General features: G+C 48.1%; 1 pseudogene; it reads right to left on the bottom strand.

Annotated features, from left to right (window-relative positions):
* Positions 1 to 8,434: 8,434 nt before the first annotated feature.
* Positions 8,435 to 9,824, bottom strand: LOC134991709 (WD repeat-containing protein 82-like; annotated as a pseudogene).
* Between the last annotated feature and the right edge of the window lie 3,583 nt (positions 9,825 to 13,407).

Here is a 13,407-nt window from a genome sequence, read left to right as displayed (position 1 = left end):
TATTTACTGTTGAGACATAAAAGTTTTGTTTGTTTTGCTGCATTAAAGTGTAAGCCTGTTCTGGGCAACAGAGAGCGCAGAATGTATTGAGCAATCTCACACACCCTAGTTCTATACAGCAAGACAATAGTCAAATTGTACTTAGCCAATATTGCACCATGTTTATAGTCAATATTAGTGTTTCTGGGCTCTGGGGAGTTCAAGGGAAATCGCAAAGTCAAAATCAGCATTTAGCCAGAATCGCACCGTGTGTCTGCACCTTAAGAGACCCTTGGTTGTAGAATCTCTCTGCACTGTGTTGTAACAATGAAATAGATACTACTTGAAGAGAGAGATTTTTCCTGACATCCTTCACATTGCTGTAATTACTTTTTAAATGTCTCTCTCTTAAATTTTCTTATGAGATTACTGTATACCTTGTACTTTTTACTGTTACTATATTTCAGTAACTTTATGTTGCCAGTCAAAATTAGTTTTCCAGAAAGGTTCTAAGGTTGTGTGTCTTTTATTCTCAAGAAGTCATTTGAGAATTTTTAATCTGCCAAAATCAAAGACACTGCAGATGAAACTATAAACTGTTCATGCCACTTTGATAATTTATTCCAGTCTTCTAAATGCTTGCAAGTCTCTGAACCATAATGTGTACAAATGACAGATATGTATAATTACCTGTCCACATCTTATATTCTTGCCTTCAATTACACATAGAATAGAAATTGCAGCTCTTATTACTAAAGGGACAGAAAAGAGAAATATATCTCCATTTCATCTTTTAATGCAACATATAACTATGCAGGCAGATGAAAAATAGACTTGAGACCTCGGGTATGTGTTCTAGCATTCCAGGAGCCACTGTCTTTATTTTTGGAGATGCCCCTTAAGGGCTATCCTTGTTCTCATCATTAGGAGTTCTGTGTTATAATAGCTTGTATAGAGTATGATGACAATGCAGAGGTGAATGCATCTTTAGATGTGTGCAGTTCTGCATATATAAGGAAATAGCCTATATTTCTGTGCTGTTTTGTTTTATAGTCATTTACTGTACACCCATTTTGATAGCAACTCCGTATCAGCCTCTCTATCTGCATCTTAAAACCCAAGAAGAATCAGGAACATATTTCTGCCTGTGGTTGACAGCTCTGCTATATATGAAGATTAATAATTGCTATTCAGCTCATTGTACTTCAGTTACTTACAACCCATCAGCTTGGTTTTAAACAAAACACTGTAAATACTCTGTAAAGAGTGTGAGGACAACAGCTGTAGCAGTAATTGTAGTCAGGGCTGCCATCAGAAATTGTGAGGCCCGGGACTGACAAAATAGACAGGACCCCCCCACCACACACACTGTCCCATAGCCACACACACTGTCCCATAGTCACACACACGCACACTGTCCCATAGTCACAGACACACACACACACACACACACACACACACACACACACACACACACACACACACACACACACACACACACAAACTGCCTGCACCACCTGCTCGCAGCTCCAGCCTCACCTTCCACTCCGACCCCCACACCCCCAGAGCTTACCATTTTTGATGCTGGTCGCCCTAGGAGGAGAGCTGCAGACAGATAGGTCCATGTGTCCATTAAGAGGGGACCCGGGCAGGAGCTGTGTGTATCGGTGTCGGGCTGCAAACTGGTTACCGGCAGATAGCCATGAATGGACATAGCCGGCAGTATTTCAAATTTGGAGCTGGCTGTGAGGCAATTGGAGCTTATAGACTGGCAGCCAATCAGGAGCTGCCAAGCATCAGCTCCTAATTGGCTGCCAGTCTGCGACCTCTGATTGGCTCGCAGCTGGAGCTAAATTAAAAACTACTGCTGGCTTTGCCCTGATCTACACTTCTGCCACCTGGGACCCTCTCGGTCATGGCCCGGGACCGAAGTACCGGCCATCCCCCCCTGGTCGCAGCCCAGATTGTAGCTGACACATATAAACAGGAAAATGTTAGTTTAGATCTGTTAAAAGCTTCCAACAAATTATGCACTAAACCTGCTACATTATTACATATTAATTGTGGTTCCCTGGTTGCTGTATCATAGTAACATACAGTAGTTATTGAGATTGAAAAAAGACAGGTTGTCCATCGAGTTCAACCTTTATATATTGATATATATTGACCCTATACTATTTTCTCTATAACCATAGCTTCATAATGACTCAAGTAATGACCGTTTATTGTCTAGTTGACAACTAGAATGCATATTTTTTTTTAAATAGTTTTTCTAGAATACAGTACATTATCTATACAGCCATAGATTAAACCATAATGACTCAATTGAAGACCGTTTTTCCTCCAGTTGACAACTGGAATACATAGTTTTCATTTAAAGGTTATATCCTTGGATATCTTTTTCAGTTAGAAATGTATCTAACCCGTTTTTAAAAGGATTGACCGAGTCAGACATTACTACCTTCACTGGCAAAGAATTCCAGATCCTTACTGCCCTTACTGTGAAGAACCCCCTCCTTCACTGGGAATGAAATTTCCTCTCCTCTAACTTCAGAGGGTTTCCGCGTGTCCTGTGTAGAGATCTCTGAATAAATAAATCTACTGTTAGCTCTATGTACTGTCCTTTTATATATTTAAAAATAGTTATAATGTCCCCTCTTAGACACCTCTTTTGTAGTGTAAACATATCTAACCTAGTAGGAGAACAAAGGTGCCGAGCCAGAGATGGCGCCGGAGAGGGTTAAGGGGGAGGGGCAGCAGGCGGCCCGTGGGCCAACGGCACAAAGGAGGGGAGGCGGGCAGGTATGCCCGTCCCCTCTTTCACACCTGCAGGTACCTGGCAGCCAGTCAGGAGATGGGGGGGCCGGCCGGACACCGGGGGGTTTAAATAGGACGAGCAGGGGGGGAGATGAGCATTGAGTGCAGGGAGAGCAGAGCTGCTAGCGTGACCCACCCACCCACCCATTAAAGCGAGCCGCTAGTGGGCCGCACACTCCCCTCTTTTTGAATTTTGTACCCCTTCTCTTGTGTCGCGGTAGGCGAATATGTGGGACAAGTATACATCGGATTTGTTTAAAAAACAAAAACAAAAAAAAAACAAATACATATACATTTGCAATCTGGCGTTGTCACAGGGTTTCGTGTGAAGGGTGATGGTAATCAAAGTTTTTATTGTATAAATTGTCAGGTGCAAGTTACAGTTATGGTTGTATGTTAACGTGTTATAACAAATGAAGGCATGTTATATGTATGTCACAGTCAGCGGGTGGCGGGAAGAAGCGGTGTGCAAGGCATGGCGAACGGGGGGAGCCAGCTGAGGTTGGCAGATTCACCCTCGGTGAACGGGCGCACGCTCGGCTCCAGCCTTGGACGGTTGAGCCAGTGGGCTGCGTGCCAGGCGAGCGTGATATGCGCCAGGAGGGCTGGTTCCCCAGGGGCGTTGCCGCGGTGCCTACCGGGTAGGCAGGGCACGCCCCCAGGTAATCAGGAGGGGTCAGTGACCCATTTGCGCCTTGCCCACCACTTCTGTCCGTGCCCTGCAACCTTGTAAGGTAACATGGAATAAGGTAATGGAAATAAACTGTGGCCAGTAATTCGATCCAAAAGACATGTGTCAGACTCTTATTTAAAGGGGAATTTATTTGAGCGGGAACAGGGGGGACGCCGTGGGTCGACCTCTCTCCCTTAAGCCTTTCCTCATAATCCAGTACCTCTAACCCCTTAATCAATTTTGTAGCCTGCCTCAGTCTGCAGCCTTTCAAACTCTAAGATATCTTTTTTATAATGTGGTGCCCAGAATTGTACACAATCAGAGCCGGCCATAGGCATAGGGAAACTAGGCAATTGTCTAGGGCATTTGATATGCCTTGGGGCATCAGCAGCTTCTGCTGATTAAAATGATATGCGGCATGCCTATATTCTGTGTGTAACATGTCATATGCAGATACAGCCACGGTCTTACACAGTATATAGGCATGCTGCATATCATTTTAATCAGCAGAAGCTGCTTGTGCATCCTAGCCACATAGCAATGCAAATAAGATGCATTTTCATAAAAAGGTGCCCAACATTAGCGTTGAGGCAAGATTTATGAGGACACAACTATATCCAAGCAGAGGCAGAGATCACAGTGTTAGTGGCATCGTAAGTGCTGTGTGCATGTGAGTGGGTTGGTTGTGCAGTAGTGTTCGGAATATATGTAAGGAGCATTATGTATGTCATGTAAAAATGCATTAATAATGTGCAACATATGTGTAAGGGGCACTATGTGTGTCATTATGTGTATAAGGGCATTAATAATGTGCAGCATATGTGTAACAGGGTACTACTGTATGTGTGTCATTATGCGTATAGGGGCACTAATAATGTGCGGCATATGTGTAAGGGACATTATGTGTAAAAGGACATTAATAAAGGTTGTCATAATGCGTAAGGTGCATTATGTTTATAAGGACATTAATAATGTGTCTCATGTGTAAGGGGCATTACTCTGTGGCATTATGTGTATAAGGTGCTCTACTATGTGTTGTTGCGTATAGAAAGGGCACTACTGTGTTGTCTAATGTGAATGAAGAGCAATAGGGTGTGGTGTAATGTGAATAAGGAGCAATTCAGTGTGATGTAATGTGAATAAGGGGCTCTGCTGTGAGGAGTAACGTTTATAAGGTAAAGTGATACTACTGTGGGATGTAATATGAATTATGGACACTATCGCATGATAAAATGTGAATAAAGTTGCAGTACTGTGTGGCGTAATTGGAATTGGGGTTACTATTGTGTGGCCATGCCCCTTGCCAGCAAAAACACACCCCTTTTTGGGCTCTGTGCCAAATGTGCGAACTGTTCCTATTTAAAATATAGGAGGTACAAACACCAAAATAAGGACTGCTATGGGTGAGGGGTGATGGTGCTGGGAAAGAGGTGCAAAGTCAGAGGCGGAACCAGCGGTAGTACTAGGGGGCACCAGCCAAAATCTTGCCTAGGGCATCATATTGGTTAGGGCCGGCTCTGTACACAATGGGCCTAATTCAGTAAAGATTGCAAATTCTGCTAATTAGCAGAAAGTGCAATCCTTTGGATCACATGCTGACTGGTGCCTCCCCCCTGTTCAACAAGCAGAAATTGCGAATGTATTGCAATTTCTGCTCGTTGGCAGAAACTGAGGATGGCTCCTGCCGGCGCAGATTAGCTGCGCCGGCTGGAGGTCCGCCACCACGTTCTCGATCAAGGTGGCTGCATGTGACGTCACGCAGCTGCCGTTATCATGCCCTAACACGCCCCCGTTTGGCCGCCTCTGCCCACTTTCGCGCTGCACCACCCCTGCAACGCTCTGTCTCCACCCTGGTAATGGAACGTTGCCGCCACCCCACCACCACGCAACCGCATTTTCTTCGCTCTCCCCCCCAGCAGAAAGTGCAGGTGCATGCGCAGGATGGGCGCTGCGCATGTGCCCGCAGGGTGATCGTAATAATTCCGGTTGGATCGCGAGTTGCGATCCAACCTGAATTAGCCCCAACATTCAAGATGTGGGGTCATATCAATTTATATAATGGCAGGATTATGCTTTCATCCCTTGTCTCAATTCCCTGTTTTATGCATGCCAGTACCTTATTTGCCTTTGTTGCTGCAGTTTGACATTGAGTACTGTTGTTAAGTCTATTATCAGTGAGCACCCCCAAATCTTTTTCTAAAACCATCTCCCCTAACTTCTCCCCATTTAATTTTTAGGTTGCATGATTATTTCTGAACCCAAAGTGCATAACTTTACATTTATATATATTAAACCTAATTCTCCATTTGGCTGCCCAAACTAGTTTAAATAAGTCGTTTTGTAGGGACTCCTGTAGAATCCTTGTCTGAGTTAATTACCCTACATAGCTCGGTATCATCTGCAAAAATTGACACTGTGCTTTCAAGATCTGTTTCTAGGCCATTAATAAATATATTGAACAGTAGAGGCCCGAGTACTGACCCTTGCGGTATTCCACTGAATACAGTTGCTCAGTTAGAGTACATCCCATTTACCGCAACTCGCTGTTCCCTGTTATCCAGCCAATTACTTATCCAAGTAATCGCAGGACACCTACAAAGACGTCCCTTTTTCCCACTCCCCTTTCATCTACCCCCAGGGGCACCAAGAGGGGGTGGGTTCTACTGACCGGGGCCAGTTTGAGGGGCATAATGAGGGACCAAGTCAGTTGCACATCAGGCAGAAAGACAGAGACAGCAGCCTCTCCCCCCAGCCGAATACACGCTGCTGTGAGCTGTGCTGCGGAGGGTCCAGGGTGTCCAGTCTCCTCTCCCTCACTGCGTTATGTCCCGCTGCGGCTGCACTGATATACAGAGGCCCGCAGTAGTGTAATGGGGACAATCACACTAATCACCGCACTAGCTACATTCCCTTATCAGAACACAAAGCGGCGACAACACGAATAGTGTTTATCCTGTCGGGGCCATTGTTTTTTCTCTTATGTCCTAGAGGATACTGGGGTCCATTTAGTACCATGGGGTATAGTTGGGTCCACTAGGAGCCTTGGGCACATTAAGAAATCAATAGTGTGCACTGACTCCTCCCTCTGTGCCCCTCCTACTAGACTCAGTTTAGAAAATGTGCCCGGAGGAGCCGGTCACGCTTATGGAAGCTCCTGAAGAGTTTTCTGCATTTATTTTTGATTGTTATTTTCAGACAGGGCTGGTTGGCACCAGACTGCCTGCTTTGTGGGACTTAGGGGGGGAACGGCCCAACCTCCTATAGGGTTAATGGTCCCGTTCCCCGCTGACAGGACACTGAGCTCCAGAGGGAGTCATTCACAAGCCCCATCACGGTGAGCGTACATTCCCGCAGCAGGCTGCCGTCCCTAATAGACCCAGAATTTTGAAGAGTGGTGAGTACTAAGCCGGCGTCCTGGTTAGCAGGCTGCGTCTCCAGGCTCAGATCAGCATTGCTGCACCACTATGAGGGGCGAGCTGAGCCGGTTTTAAACAACTCCCCACACTGGCACTGCGCTTACAGGGGCTTTGACCCACTGTTAAGCACCAAAATCACCTCAGTCAGTATAAAAAAAACGGGAAGACCGCGCACCATTGAGGAGGCGGGGCCTTCACTATGAGCAGATCCAGCAGCTCACCAGCACCATTTTCCCACTGTAGCTTATACAGACAGACTGGCAGGGAAGCACATCTCCTACACAAGGACTCCAGATTACCTCAGCGGTACCAGGGGGTCATAGTAAGGGGGGGGAGCAATATTAGAATACTAAGCCCCTATTAAGGGTACTTAGTTTGCGACCCAGCTAAGCTTGGCATTAGCTATAAGGGCGCGGTGTGGCTGGCTCCATCATACTCTGTGTCTCCCTAGAGGGCTCTGTGTGGGTTAACTGTGCTTTTAACCTTACTCCTGTGTGAGTGTGTTCTTTCACATTTTACAATGTCAAAGGAGTGTATCTCGTGCACGGCAGAGTGTTTTTCTTCCCCAGGGGGATCACCACAGTGTACTCAGGATAGTACACATTCTCAGGCTTGTGGGTCCGAACCAGTATGGTTGGATTCATTAAAAGGGATGATCTCAAATATTTCAAATAAATTGTCCCAAAATGAGAAGGAGACACAATACTTAAGACAGTCTGTGGATGACTTGATGAATAGAGATTCAGTGCCCATAGCAGCATCTCAGACCCCTACCATTTGTCCACAAAAGTGTACACTGGCCAAATCCTGCAGGCTGACACTGATGATGATGTATCAGACGCAGAGGAGAGTGAGGTGGACTTGGGAGGTGGGGATGCAGCTCTGTCACAAGAAATACAGGCCCTGATAGAAGCTATTAGAGACGTCCTGCACATTCCTGACAAAGTGACAAAGGATGAGGAGGAATCTTATTTTAATTTAAAAAAGAAATCCTCTGCTACTTCCCCTGCATCCAGGGTCGTCAGAACGTTTTTTGGTTGGGGGGGGGGCAAGATAAAATCTCAGTTTGGCGCCCCTAGCTCCAGGCCACTTTAGACAGGTCTCTTGCACCTGTATGGAGCTCTATGGAGCAGCTGGGAGTGGCCCCTTGTACACATTACACCTGGTAGAGCCCCTTATACACATTATGCCAGGTAGAGCCCATTATACACATTATGCTAAGTGGAGCTCATTATACACATTACACCTGGTAGAGCCCATTATACACATTATGCCTGGTAGAGCCCATTATACACATTACGCCTGGTAGAGCCCATTACACATGTTACACTTTACGCCTGGTAGAGCCCATTACACATGTTACACATAACGCCTGGTAGAGCCCATTACACATGTTACACATTACACCTGGTAGAGCCCATTATACACATTACGCCTCGTAGAGCCCATTACACATTATGCCTGGTAGAGCCCATTACGCATATTACACATTACGCCAGATAGAGCCCATATATACATTACGCCTGGTAGAGCCCATTATACACATCTGCTAGTTAAGTGCCTCCTCCTCATTGTTCATCTCCCTACTGCTTCCCCAATGCAATGCAAAGGTCATGAACTTGGGAATGAACTGTAAGCAGGTGATGGATCCGGTGTGCTTGACATCCAGTACGGACACTTTCATGCTGCTCTCTCCATTCCATACATGGATCTTGCCATCTTTCGACCCGATCATAATGAACTGAGAATCCAGGGTGAAAGAAGCTTCTAGTGTGACCGTTTTACTGCTGTTATAACCCCCAAAGGTGTGTAGCACGGCCCTTTAAACGCATCAACCAGCATCAGGAAGAGAGAAGAATTCATTTTCCATTGTTGCTAAATTTGAGTGACGTCCATTCGCAGGTGCAGTCATAGGGTGTCATTCCGAGTTGTTCACTCGCTAGCAGTTTTTAGCAGCCATGCAAATGCTAAGCCGCCGCCCATTGGGAGTGTATCTTAGCTTAGCAGAAGTACGAACAAATGCATTGCAGAGCGGCAGCAAAAAAAATTGTGCAGTTTCAGAGTAGCTCCAGACCTACTCAGCGCTTGCGATCACTTCAGACCATTCAGTTCCAGATTTGACATCACAAACACGCGTTTTTCCGAACACTCCCTGAAATCGGTGAGTTGACACCCAGAAACGCCCCTTTCCTGTCAATCACTCTGCAGCGGCCATTGCGACTGAAAAGCTTCGCTCGACCTTGTATGAAACTACATCGGCTGTTGTGAAAGCACTTTGCGCGTGCACATTGCGCCGCATGCGCAGAAGTGCCATTTTTCCACTTAATCGCTGCGCTGCGAACATTTTTAGCTAGCGATCAATTCGGAATAACCCCCACAGTTCATCTTAAAGGTGGCAAACGGACCCTTATCAAAAGAGCGAAGATCATACAGATTCACCATCTTGGAATTAACTCCTGCAGCAAAAATAAGACCCTTTGGATCAAATGAGCACACTAGCTTCCCCTGTAAGAGCATCATACCCTGACAGTTGGGAGACCGGAGGTCCCACAGGCGGATAGTTTTATCCAAGGATCCAGAAATAAATGCATCGTCCACCGAAGACATAGATAACACAACGTCCCTTTTATTGTGGCCGGGAAATAACGGCTATATTTATTATCATGAAGAGAGCTGGTATCATCAATTTTGTTGGAGCTATAAACCACGGTATTTGCTGCATGTGTGTATCGGATGAGATCCACACAGTACTTCTTGCTGTACAGCGTCCTCTTGGGCATGCCCTCCTGGCAGTCGTACAGCACGATGGAGTCGTCGTCGCAGCTGGAAATGACTGTCTCCCCGCCAGGACTAAAGTCAAAGCAGTTGATCTTATCGGAGTTCTTGCGGAAAATCTTTGCAACCCGGAAACTGTGTAGCACGTTGTCGGTCAGCTTCATGGCTGCCCCAGGGGGTAGGGTGATGCGCCCCGATGCAGAAGGGCCACAGAATATGGGGGTGCAGGCAGGGGCGGATTGGAATCTAAAACCAGCCCTAATAGGGGTGGGGTCTGTTGACGGGGGTGGAGTCTGTCAAGTGGGCAGGATCACTGCTCAGAAGGCCTGAATACAGGCATGTATGTAAAGTGCGCGCAGCAGGCGCGCTGCAAGATTTTAGGGGTGTGGCTTCATGGGGAAGGGCGTGGCCACATAATAGTGCCAGTTCACAATACACCACACAGTAGTGCTGCTTATACACATTGCACCAGGTAGAACCTCCTATACACACTGCGCCAGGTAGAGCATGTTATACATATTGCGCCAGATAGAGCACGTTCTACACTTTGCGCCAGGTAGAGCACAGTACACACTTTGCGCCAGGCAGAGCACGTTATACACATTGCACCAGGTAAAGCACATTATACTGTACACATTGCACCAGGAAGAGCACGTTATACACTTTGCGCCAAGCAGAGTCCATTATACAATTTGCGCCAGGCAGATCACATTATACACATTATACACAGGTAAAGCATATTATACACATTGCACTAGGTAGAGCACGTTATACACGTTGTGTCAGGCAGAGCACGTTATACACTTTGCGCCAGGCAGAGCACGTTATACACTTTGCGCCAGGCAGAGCACGTTATACACTTTGCGCCAGGCAGAGCACATTATTACACATTGCACCAGGTAAAGTACATTATACACTTTGCACCAGGAAGAGCACATTGTACACTTTGCGCCAGGCAGAGCACATTATTACAGATTGCACCAGGTAAAGCACATTATACTGTACACATTGCACATTATACACATTGCACCAGGAAGAGCACTTTGTACACATTGCACCAGGTAAAGCACATTATATACATATTGCACCAGGCAGGGCACGTTATACACATTGCAGCAGGTAAAGCATATTATACACATTGCACCAGGTAAAGCAAGTTATACACATTGCACCAGGCAGAGCATGTTATACACATTGCACCAGGCAGAGCACGTTATACACATTGCACCAGGCAGAGCACATTATACACATTGCACCAGGCAGAGCACATTATACACATTGCACCAGGTAGAGCACATTATACATATTGCACGTTAGTTATTATACATATTGCACCAGTTAATTGTACAGTACTTACTGACTGTCACACAACTGGTGTGTGACACAGTCAGAATTTGCTGGTTGCTAGCTCCTGCTTTGCATGCTAGCTGCAGCAGCCACGAGTCCATTGTGCAGTGTGCTTGCTGTGACAGCCCGGGCTGGAGAGAAGGCTGAACACATGATGCGCCTGGAAGGTAGGCGGAGCCGTCAGTAGTGACCGACGGCTCAGAATACTATGCATTATGGGGAGGAGGGGTTGCTGCGCATGCGCAGAAGCTCACACGGCGGCAATTTTCAAAGTACTTCACTGAGCTTCTGTGCATGCGCAGAAGCTTTCAGTGAACGCTGCCGTGATCGCGGCTGGCGGGCAGCCATGAGGGGATGACCGAACGGCCAAACAGAATCCGGTCCGGCGTCCCGGCATGCCAATCCGCCTCTGGGAATAACTTTCCTGATACTGCAGCTCTCCCTGGCACCCAGCCCACACTGTAGAGTCAAGGTGCATGCACACGGTGAGATTCGGGCTAACCCTGATTCTCACTGTGCGATAGGGACTAGGGGGGTCACTCCGACCTGATCGCATGCTGCAGTTTTTCGCAGCGCAGCGATCAGGTAACAACTGCGCATGCACCGCAATGCGCAGGCACATCGTACGGGTACAAAGTGGATCGTTGCTGAGCGATGGATTTAATGAAGAATCCGTTCGCACAGCCAATTGCAAGGAGATTGACAGGAAGAAGGCGTTTGTGGGTGTCAACTGACCGTTTTCTGGCAGTGGTTGGAAAAATGCAGGAGTGTCCAAGCGTTTGCAGGGCGGGTGTCTGACATCAATTCCGGGACTAGACAAGCTGAAGTGATCGCAAGGGCAGAGTAAGTTCATACCTACTCACAAACTGCACAAAATGTTTTTGCAGAGCTCGGCTGCACAGGCGTTCGCACACTTGCAAAGCGAAAATACACTCCCCCGTGGGCGGCGACTATGCGTTTGCACGGCTGCTAAAAACAGCTAGCGAGTGAGCAACTCGGAACGACCCCCCAGGTCGGTATCGCAAACACATAATGAATGTGCTTGCGATACTGACTATGGGGTCATTCCGAGTTGATCGTAGCTGTGCTAAATTTACGATCTTTAACTCAGACATGCGGGGGGACGCCCAGCGCAGGGCTAGTCCGCACCGCATGTCAGTGCCGCCCCCCCCCCCCCCGCAGAAGTGCAAAGGCATCGCACAGCGGCGATGCCTTTGCACTTCAAGAGTAGCTCCTGACCAGCGCATCGGCATCGCATCAGGATCGCAAGGTGACTTTCACCTTGCGATCTGCCCTAACTTTTCTTACGATTTTGACTATACAGTCAAAATTGTAAGAAAATATCTCACCGTATGTACACACCTTAAGACACAGATGAGCAAGGAGTCACCGGCACTAACCAATACGCATGCTTCTGTCCGAGGATAAGGTCGCACTTCCATTTCCTGCAGGCTATTGGTTCCTTGTCCCCAATGGCTGTATGGCTCCAGGATGACCCCGTGCAATTAAATGGCTTGGACGGCTCTGGACGCCTGGCCACTCAGTCAGTGCCCTGGCTGACCCTGGTCATTACGTTGACGGCAGCACTCTTCATTGCTACTGTTCCGGCTTTAATTCTGCAGCTCCGGCAGCACGCTTCATTGCCATGGCTTCCTGCTTGCATGAGCTTCTGCGCATGTGCAAAAGCTCTGATCACGGCAGCAGCAGCCGCGAATATATGAACCGGCCAAAGTGTGGGGGGAGCACGGCCGCTGGAGTTAGCAGGGGGGGGGGGGGGGGCGGCCAACCAGTGGACTGTCCCTGCATCCTGGCGCCCCAATGCACCGCTGGGTGCAGGTATACAGGGGATAGAGGGGTGCACCTGAGGTAATGGGAGGGGGGGCCGAGGACGGGGGGTTATTGGTGCACGGGGGGGGGGGGTGATGGGGCACAGTGGGGGCAGGATATGGGGGCACAGGGAGAGAGGGGAGGTGTTGGGGCACAGGAAGAGGGAAAGTGTTTGGGCACAGAGAAAGGTGGAGGTCCTGGGGCACAGAGAGAGGGGGGAATGTTGGGGTACAGATATGGGGGCGCAGGGAATGGCCTGAGCAGTAATAAGATTCTTCACACTGGCCCTCTCCTGGCTGTCAGGCACTGTGTGGTGACTGGTACGCACCCCTGGGGCCGGTGGCTGGGGGTGACTGAGCTCGGGTTCCCGGAGGCCGGCACACGGGTACAGCAGTGACCAGCCAGCGTCTCGAGTTGGCGCCTCCCGCCCGCGCTCAGACGCTGCAGGAACAAGGTGGGGGGCGGAGCGCACGGGGAAGGCAGCTTTAGCGCTGCCCGCTGTGTACAAGCAGTGCCGGACTCACCGCTGCTAATACAGCGCGGGCAGCGCTGAAGCTGGTGGATGCGGGTCCG

The sequence above is a fragment of the Pseudophryne corroboree genome, chromosome 1, assembly GCF_028390025.1.
Source record: "Pseudophryne corroboree isolate aPseCor3 chromosome 1, aPseCor3.hap2, whole genome shotgun sequence".
NCBI classification, from domain to species: Eukaryota; Metazoa; Chordata; class Amphibia; order Anura; family Myobatrachidae; genus Pseudophryne; species Pseudophryne corroboree.
This window is presented reverse-complemented; position numbering and strand designations above follow the sequence as displayed.